The following is a 9,733-nucleotide window of genomic DNA, read 5'->3' as shown; positions in this document are numbered from 1 at the left end:
TAAATAGAATATTTCGTCAGTCAAGGGGCTATCTGAACTCAAGATCCAAGTCAGGTCCAGGGGGTTCTAAAACGAAAGAAAAATGGAAGTTCGGATTATCGCTCCTTCTGTAATTTTTTTTAAATGGAACTCGAGTTTACTAAACTCGAGTTTTACCTTTTTTAAAAAAAAAAAAAAAAAAATCAAGGTCAGGCATAAATCAAGTTTGAGAAACTCGATATTGGGTTGGAACTCGAGTTTCACAAACTCGATTTTCAAAAAACAGTCTACCTTACTAAATAACTTCAAACGCGTGTTGTCTATCTAATATTTTTCTGAAAAAATGTTGTTGAGCAAATTTTGCCCTCATACACCCTTTGAACTTTGAAGTAGTGGCAATTACACTCCCTCAACTTTTATTTTGACTAATTTACTCAAACTTTACACACTTCCAAATTAATACCACAGTTGGTCTACCCTTACTATGCTAACAGAAAACACACATAGGAGACACATGTAGAGACGATAGAACAGAATTGATGCCTCCCTCCCTCTGGTGCCAGAGTTCTTTTTCCTGCAGTCGACCTTGCTGTCCATGGTCTGCCGTGCCGTACAACTGCTATTATGGATCTGCAATCAAAGGCGCGTTGTATACTATATCAAATATGACCACACCCTAAATTTTTACTATTTGGGAAATATGTGTTGTATACTCCATTTTTGTCTTCTTTAGCTCACCCAACAAGCCCCACTCTTTCAAAACCAACACAAACAAAAACCATAAAAAATCCCATTAAATAAATAAAAAAACCAAACCCAAATGAAAAACAAAGCAAGCCCACGATATCACTTAAATCCTGATTGTCACAGGTACAAAAACCATTCATCTTGGTTTACTTTTGGTCGCAGATGCCGAAAGAAGATTTGATAAACATTAAAGCTTAAGCTATACGATGGGTCAAATTTGGATGGTTGAACGGTGCAGTGGGACCATGAACGACGAGATCAACTGCCGGACAAAGAACTCCGGCTCCGGAAGGAGGGATGTGCCGGCCAGCAGCTGTTCTAGTCTATTGTCGCTCTAAGTTTCTCTCTTCTTTTCAGATTTCATTCAGGTTCAGAGGATTGACATTGAGTATTTTAAACTTCACGTGTGTTTTCTGTTAGTGTAGTAACGGTAGGCCTACTAAGGTATTAATTTGACAAGTGTACAAAGTTCAAGGAGTAAATTGGCCACAAGTTCAGCAGGTGTAATGGCCACTACTCTAAAATTTAGGAGGTGGATAAACATTTTTCCCAAAAAGATACTTTGAGAATTTCTAAAATGGAGCAAACAATAGGACCAATGGGTTATATTCGACGACAACGTTTTGTAGCCCTATTGCTCCATAGCGACCCCCAATTTACTAACGGCAACCTCTCATCTACTATCTTTGAACCCTAGCAACCCTAAATTTCATTCTTTCCCTCAATGTTTGGTTGTAGAGAAAGGGTAGGAAAATGGAAAAAAGAAAACCAAAACTTTTCAATTTTATGGTTCATGATGCTTTTGAGTCTAAAATTTGAGATTTCTATGCTATTTTCTGTTCCTGCATTTTCTAAGCAACCAATCGATTTATTGAACTTTAGATGGTTCAAAATAGATTGAGATACTCCTACGATCTTTTACCATAGCTCGATGTTTGGTTGCCAAGAAAATCAAGAAAGAGAGAAAAAGTTTTGAATTTGGTAATTTTGGTTAATTCAACCACAACCTGAGTATTGACTATGCATTGATAGTTTCATTCACCATATAATTGTCCCTTTCTTGTTGGGTCCATTGATAGTTTTAGTATATGGCTATGCATCAAAATCTGAAATTAAAGGTTTTACAGAGTTTGAGAAATTTAGTTTATTTTAGCAATTTTTGAAAACTAAAATATAAACTATAGCTATTTTGATAACATTCACTGTAAAAGGTCTTCAAAATTGATGCTTTTACAAAAGGGTCTTTAAAAACATCACTTGGTTTTCATAATAATTTTATCGTCTCAATAAAAACCATGGGATTTTAGGCTCCAAACATCTTTCTTTAAAATAAAAATCCATGGAAACTTTTTCTTTAAATAATTTCTTTTGTTTTGTTCAAGATTGGTGTTTTCACAAAGATGTTTTCAATACAAATCCTATTTTCTCAAAACTCTTATCATATAAACAAAAACCATGGGATTTTTGGATCCAAAATCCTTTCTTTAAAGAAAAATGCATGGGAATTATTTTTCTCTCTTCCAAAACCTTCTTCAATGATTGTTGCTTTCACAAAAAGTTTTTAGCACAAACTTTGTTTCCTTTCAACTTGTTCTATAAAAGCCATGAGATTTTTGGATATAAGCCCCTTTCTTTAAAAGAAAACCCAAGGGAATCATTTTCTCCAAACCACCTCTTTTCCAAAATCTTTTTCCTTCAAAAATTGTTGTTTTCAAAGTGGTGAGCCTCATGCATGTAGGGAGCGTGTGCATGGAGAGTACACAAAGAAGGTCAACATTAGGCCTTATCAAACAATAGGAAATGAAAAAGACATTTCTTTAGTAAATAAAATCAAGAGAGAGGAAAAACAATTTGGCTAACCTGGCCTCTTGATGTTGTCCAATTTTGTAACGGAAATTGTAGTGTAGCTATGGTTGTTGTTCCACCGAGAAAAGGAAAACAAGTACACGTCAAAAGCACCAATAGTATATAGAAAAATATGATTAAAACTTAGGAAAATTAAAGTTTCGTAAAATTCTGTAAAGATGTGATTTACAACTATATTTTATGTTGGCTTCAATTCCGTGTCAAATTTTATTGTAATTCTATTTAATCATTTCCCTGTATTTTTGTGGGATTTTATATAAGGGATGTGTGTGAGAGTTTGGTGAAGAATCTGTGAAGAAGTGGATTTCACGACTTGCTCACGACTGACTCACCATTGTTGACCTACAAAACAAGCCACGTGAGAAGCACATGCTAGAATTTGAAGAGTCCATGATAGGCTAGATTTCGCGAGTGACTCGCGACTCAGGCCAAGTCATGAGTGACCTGCGAAACTCACTGCTTGTTGCTTTTTGAGTGTGACTTTTCCCATTTTTTACCAATACTATATAAACCCTCATTATCCACGAAATTTAAGAAAAGAAACTTTTGAGAGAGAAACCCTAGCCAAAACACTTGAGAGTTAGAGATTGTTTCACCTATAATTCTTTACATCATTTCTCTAAAGTTTCCATTTACTCCGACCTCTCCATCTACACATCCTTGAGAGGTTCTTAGCCCAAACACTTGCCTCACCCATTCTGAGTGTTGAGAGAAGTTTTGGTATCTTTGGGAAGCATTGGAAGAAGCTATTGAGTGGCGGATGCAATTGGACGGAATTGCGGGATCCGGATAACTAGTAAAGACAAGACTCCGAGAATTCCATTGGTAGAAGGAGCTTGGAGGGTTCAAGTATATTGGGTAGATTAGGTTTGAAGGGTTTTTTTGATATTCATGTACTCCAACTTATTCACTAGTGGATCGATTTCGGCTTGGAGGGCCGTAGAGAGATTTTTCATCGAATACTTCGGTTTCCTCTTCGATAACACGTCTGGATGTTATCTTTGTATTTGAATCTTTCTTCCCTACTCTTTAAGCTTTACATATCGCTTATTGTACTTGCTTATGGCTTAGAGTAGAGTTCCAGTTTATTGCACTTGTTTTACTCTTGTTCCGCACTTAGATAAGTTAGAGTAAAAGCAATTAAGCCGTAATTTAAAATTGTGTGTCTAAACAAGCATTAGTGTTTTCACACTAATTGAGCTTTCAAATTCAATAATTAACATCACTAGGGCGCTAGGGTTTGTCTACCAATATTGTTAAGCATCCACTACCAATCCAATTTAGTACACAATCGGGTAGGTAAACACATAAACTATCTGATTTGGAAGATTTAGAAATAAGCTTTATTAATGAAACTCTCTTTGATTGATTGTATTCATCAGTTGTTCCAACAATTTAGTCTTGAAAATAATAACTTTGCTAGAAAAACTCAAGAACATTGCATACCCTAGAGGCAATACTATGGCGAAAGTAATATCTAACAAGATTGCCACATTTTACTAGAGAGATTATGAAACCATATTCTAACAATAAGAAGATTTAGGAATAGACTTATGAAAGAATTTGAAATCAAATATCAATCTAATAAAACAATTCTAAATAGAGAACAACTGATTTCAATAATCAAAACGTGAAAAACATGATTGGATTGAATAGTGGACAACTTACAACATTAGGGATTCACCCCTAACCCTAGCTTAGGTTCTTAAACTTCCATAGAAAATAAAAACTCTTAAAAATTGGTGAAAAATAAGGTTTCCCAGCAGCCAAAAAACGTGGCTGCCCTTGTATCACTTGAATATTTATAACATTCAAAACCCCAAAACACATGCTTCCCAAAAAGGAAAATATAAAATGTCAATTCCCGTTTTTCAACAGTAGGTCAACTTCTAGGTCAGTTTTGGCCTTTAATACGGTAGATTCTGAAGTTTTGGTAAACTACAAAGTTTTAAATCTTTAAGTCTTCTTTCCGTGGCAGTAAGAATCAAGTCAGTCTGATAATGGAGTAAAATAATATGGCCAAAATACCAAAACTGGTTAGAATATTTCCATGCCAGGATATTTTCCATCTTTGGCTAAAATGAAATTCTCTCTTTCCTTTTATGTTTCCACACATCTTTGACTCATTAAATTCTTCAAAAGCCACTTCTCAATTGATCTTCACCCTTGGATTCTTGGGCTTCATGTCTGCATGCTTAGCTCATCAGTTTAATCTCCTATAAGAGAAAAATACACGTAATAAGTATATTTTAGAGAAAACTTGCAAACTCTCATTTTAGAGAAAACTTGCAAACTCTCATATTTACTTGTAAGTGTGAGAATAAAAACAAAATAGATGTGATGGCAAGCTTGAAGATCTAAGCTCGTAAATGCACTATGCCATTAGTATGAAGGTACTGGGCCAAACTCACATGAGATATGTGCTCAAACATATACGATCAAACTTTTTGAATTTTTCACTTTTTATGTGGTTTTGGATTTTTTACTCACACAAAACTAAACAAAAAAGTAAGATCAAAGCAAAAGCAATGCATACAAAAAAATGCAAGACGCACAAAATATATGAAGATATGACATTTAATGTATGAAGGGTCCTACAAAGATCGAAAGAATTAGATTAAGGACGAAAAGAACAAAAACTCAACCATAGGAACCCTTCCTCATCCAAACACAACGATTGTTCGGAATGAGTGTCTCATGAGAAGTGAGACGAGGGTTGGGAGAATGAGAACCGAAGATGCACATAGACAAGGAGTTAAGAGCATTAAACACTTTCTTTAACAACATGCTATTATCACTCAAATCCGGTTTATCCTTTTTAGCACAACTTCTAAGAAGCTGAAGTTTTTCTTTTCTTTTAATTCTTTTAAGAGTTTGAAACTTAGAGCAATGAGGTCTTAGATGACCAAAAGCACCACAATGGTGATAAACAATGTGTTTAGGTCCACTAAGTCTTTTGAGAAGGGATCTAGCAACATGAGTTTGTTCTTTTTTTAACTTGGGGCATTGGGGTCTTATTTGACCAATCACACCACAATGGTAGCAAGTAGGAACAAACTTAGATCCACTCAATTCCCTAGGATGAGACCTAAACAGAGGCTTAGGCTTAAGAGCATTTCTCTCCACTTTTTGATTTCTTTTGTGTGAAGGAATGTACACCGATTTGTCCTTTGAGGTAGAACACACAATCGGGTACCATAACATGATTGCAACAAATAATTTCATCCTTATTAGCAATAGGTTTAGCAATAAAACGAGAGCCTGTCATGAATCTTCAGCTTCATGTGCCCCTCACGTGCTCTTTCGTGGCTTAGCTTCTCGTGAGCTTCTTGCAAAATCTACTGATTCTTCATTTAAGCTTGAGTCTTCACCAACTTAATACTAAACCTAATACAATAAAATCCCACAAAATACAACGAACAAAATTAGAGCAATTACAACACTTTTTGTCATGGAATAAAGCCAACATAAAACATAGTTATAAATCACAACTTTACAGTTTTGAATTTGGTAATTTTAGCTAATTCAACCTTAACTTGAGTATAAACCATGCAGTTTCTCAAAAAAAAAAAAAAAAAAAAAAGAGTATAAACTATGCAATGATAGTTTTGCCTTTCCTGTATATATAATGTTGTCCATTTCTTGTTGGGTCCATTGATAGTTTTAGTATATGACTATGCATCAAAATCTGAAATTAATAGTTTTGCATAATTCGAGAAATTTAGTTTATTTTAGCAATTTTTGAAGATTAAAATATAAATTATAGCTGTTTTGATAACTTTAAATAGACCAAGTTAATTATCCCTTCTTTCTCTATTTATAATTCTTTCTCGTGTTGTTGTGTAGCAAGAACACCAAAATTGCTCAAATCACAGGAAAAACCAAAGTCGGAGCTAGGGGGTCGAGGAAGGCAATTCCTCCCTTACCCCACCAAAAAGCCAACCCTTTGTAAACTATCCATAAAAAACAAAACAAGAAACCGAAACTTTCTCCCAATCCCTCACTCATCCAATAATCCAACCCATTAAAAATGTTCTTGTAGTCAAGATTTTTTTTTTTTTTTTTTTTTTTAAGATTCTTCTTATATATAATGGCAAAATTCAAAATCCAAAATGATATAATATCCATTTTAAGGTTTTCATTTTTTATTTTTATAAAAAAAATTATTACTATAAACCCACCTTTGAATAGTTGGAAATGAAAATTATGGCAGCACAGTAAAAAAGGTTCATTGTTGTATGATGTCTTTTTGATAGTTACAACAATGAGGGAGAGTGATTTGAACCTTGACTCTCCTAATAAAGGAGAGTAGACTATGCCCTAAATTACATGGCTCTTGATTAAATTAATGTGATATGATTTCCTAAAAGCAAAATCAAGACATATATAAATATTTTAAAAATTTTTGAAGTATATTGTTGTCATACTTTCAAGTTAATTATACTCTGAAAAATTCAAATCACCTATTTGAATTTCTTATAATAAGATTAATCTTTCAAGTTCATCTATTCATGAATCATAACTAGATAGTGATGGTTTTTTATTTATATATTTTACTTGTATGAAAAATATAGTTGTGGTAACCTATGCTTGTTGAGAAACGTAAGCATAATAATGAATACGTTAAGTCTAATAGATTATAGTATATTTTGTATGAGTTTAAAAAAAAAAAAAAATTCTTTAATTGATTTTATTATTAAATATATTGGCTAACACTTTTGGGATGAATTTTGTTTAAAACCTTTGATTTTAGTCTTCTCCCCCTTGAGCTAAATTCCTCGCAGTACCACCGGGCACTGGCCCAGCCAAACTAGACCCACAACATGTCATCCCCATTGCCCCTTGACCGAAGCCACCAAACCCATTCCACTGCCCTTTGGTCGAAGGCACCAGACGCCAGTGATCTTCTCATTGACATCACTGTTAAGCCCCACCAATTCTTCAAAAATGTTCTTCCCCAAATTGATTTATTTGTTTTTTCATAAATTTTTGGAATCCACTATATATGATTTGCGGATTTCTTTTGTTTGAGACCATGTTAGCAAATTTCAAATGATACTATGTTAAGAGCATCCCCATCCGGGCTTGGAAATGTCAAATGTAAGCAACATTTGGCATTAAGGCCCAAAATACACCCAGCAGCTGGAAGGCCAAAAGTTGGAAATTGCAAATTTTTTTGGCATAGTGCTACAGTGCCATCCTACATCTAAGATGGCACTGTAGCACTATGCCAAAAATAATATTAATATTTTATTCAGCTTTTTTTTTTCTCTCTCATCTCTCATCTATCTCTCCGTCTTTCTCTGTCTCTCACACTTCCCTCTGTTTCTCCCTCTTCTCTATTCACACTCTCAGATACTCCATGGCGTTGAGCATCACGCACCACATCAGAGCTCTCGCCGGAACTCCGAGCCAATCTCTCCGTGACACGAGCCGATCTCTCCTTGATGATGCTGTTGGATAGCGTGACGATGAACAACGCGGTGAATAGGTGGAAAGCGATGAACGCAGTTTGCAGGCGCTGAAGAGCGCTGGAGTGGAGGGGATCATGATGGACGTGTGGTGGGGATTGGTGGAGAGAAGGGTGGCTGGATCGTACAATTGGGGTGGGTATGGATCGGTGCAGATTGGTGGAGAGAAGGGTGGCTGGATCGTACAATTGGGGTGGGTATGGATCGGTGCAGATTGGTTTCTCGGTGGAAATTGGTGGGTTGCCAATGTCGCCGATGATGTTTTCGCTCAAGATCGCTGATGATGGTTTCGCTCAAGATCACCGATGTCGCCGACGATGGTTCCGCTCGGTGGATGTGGCAGTGATCTGGTGGGTTTTTTTTTTTCCTTAATTTGGGTTTTTGGTTCCGGCGGGATTTTGGTGGGCATGGTGGCGTGGTAGGAATGGTGGTGGTGGTCGGTGATGATTGGGTTTTTTGGTTGTTGAGAGAGGAACAGAGACTCAGAGAGGCAGGGAGAGAGAGGCAGGGAGAGGGATGAGAGAGAGAGAGAGAGAGAGAGAGAAGGGATAGATAATTTTTAAATATTATTTTATTATATAATTTATATTATTTTAGTAAGTAGGATTAGAAAATAAAAGTTGGGATGTTGGAAATATTGGAAAATGGTATGGTATAAGTAGTAAAGTAACTTTTTGAGATTGTAAAATAGGATGAGATAGCATTTCCGGATGGAGATGCTCTAACAGTATCAAAATTCAATACGTGTGAAATATGCCAGTAATAAATAACTACTACCCCACAAACAAATAAAAGATATTTGTTTGTGGGTAGTTATTTTTATACACATGCTCTCATTTATTGGGTTTTAATATTGATGACCTGATATTATTTGATACAATCTTCTTTTTTTTTTTTTTTTTTGCGCAAGAATGGAGACTTTATTTTTTTGATAAATTGGGGGAAAACACTTGGCAAACCACATTGTTTGCCTTGCTTTTGTCAAATGCCACTCAACGCTATGTTAGCGACCTAAGCAAGAATTATAACAGCGAATGAACAGGAGGACTAACTTGGTTTGTTTTAACTTTTTTGAGGACTAAAATCAATTTTATAAATTTCAGGGATAAATAAAAATTGACCCAAATTTTAAGAACCAAATGTATATTTTTGCTGAAATTTCACTGTGTTTCTGGGTGTTGATTGTTCTTGTTCTTGCAAAGGAACTAGTTATTTTTCTAGCTCTCTATGCCATTGAGTTACAGAATAGTGTTTCCCTATGATGCTTCAGTATGAAACCATGCTAATGCTGATGAGTCTGTGATTGATCCTTTTTTCATCCATTTGCTGAGGGAACGAGAGTGTAAATTGACAAATCGTAGAATTTTTAGAACCATATTGAACTTCTAGTGCAAATGCATTGCTTTAACATTTTGGAAAGCTGCAAAGCCTGAATGCCATTGTTTTTCTGTTGTTGTGAACCCACAGTGAGACTTTTTGTGTAATGTGCAGACCAATGAGAAATCATCAATGGAAAATAGACAAGTTAATAAGGTCTGAGTCTTCCTTGTTGGCTGGCTAGCAAATGCTAAACTCTTACATCCTGCCCCCGTTCCTCCTAAACAAACGCTACCTGAGCAACAGTAGTTGTGCGTCAACAGCCTTAACAGCTGTTACAACAATTTTGGTGT

General features: G+C 35.5%; 1 non-coding gene across 1 annotated transcript; it reads left to right on the top strand.

The window, feature by feature from the left end:
- The first annotated feature begins 9,314 nt into the window (after positions 1-9,314).
- Positions 9,315-9,400, top strand: LOC126724609 (small nucleolar RNA snoR53Y). Its single transcript, XR_007655052.1, has one exon. It is a non-coding gene; the product is annotated as a small nucleolar RNA snoR53Y (small nucleolar RNA).
- Positions 9,401-9,733: the final 333 nt, after the last annotated feature.

This window comes from Quercus robur, chromosome 4 (assembly GCF_932294415.1).
Source record: "Quercus robur chromosome 4, dhQueRobu3.1, whole genome shotgun sequence".
Lineage (NCBI taxonomy): Eukaryota > Viridiplantae > Streptophyta > Magnoliopsida > Fagales > Fagaceae > Quercus > Quercus robur.
This window is presented reverse-complemented; position numbering and strand designations above follow the sequence as displayed.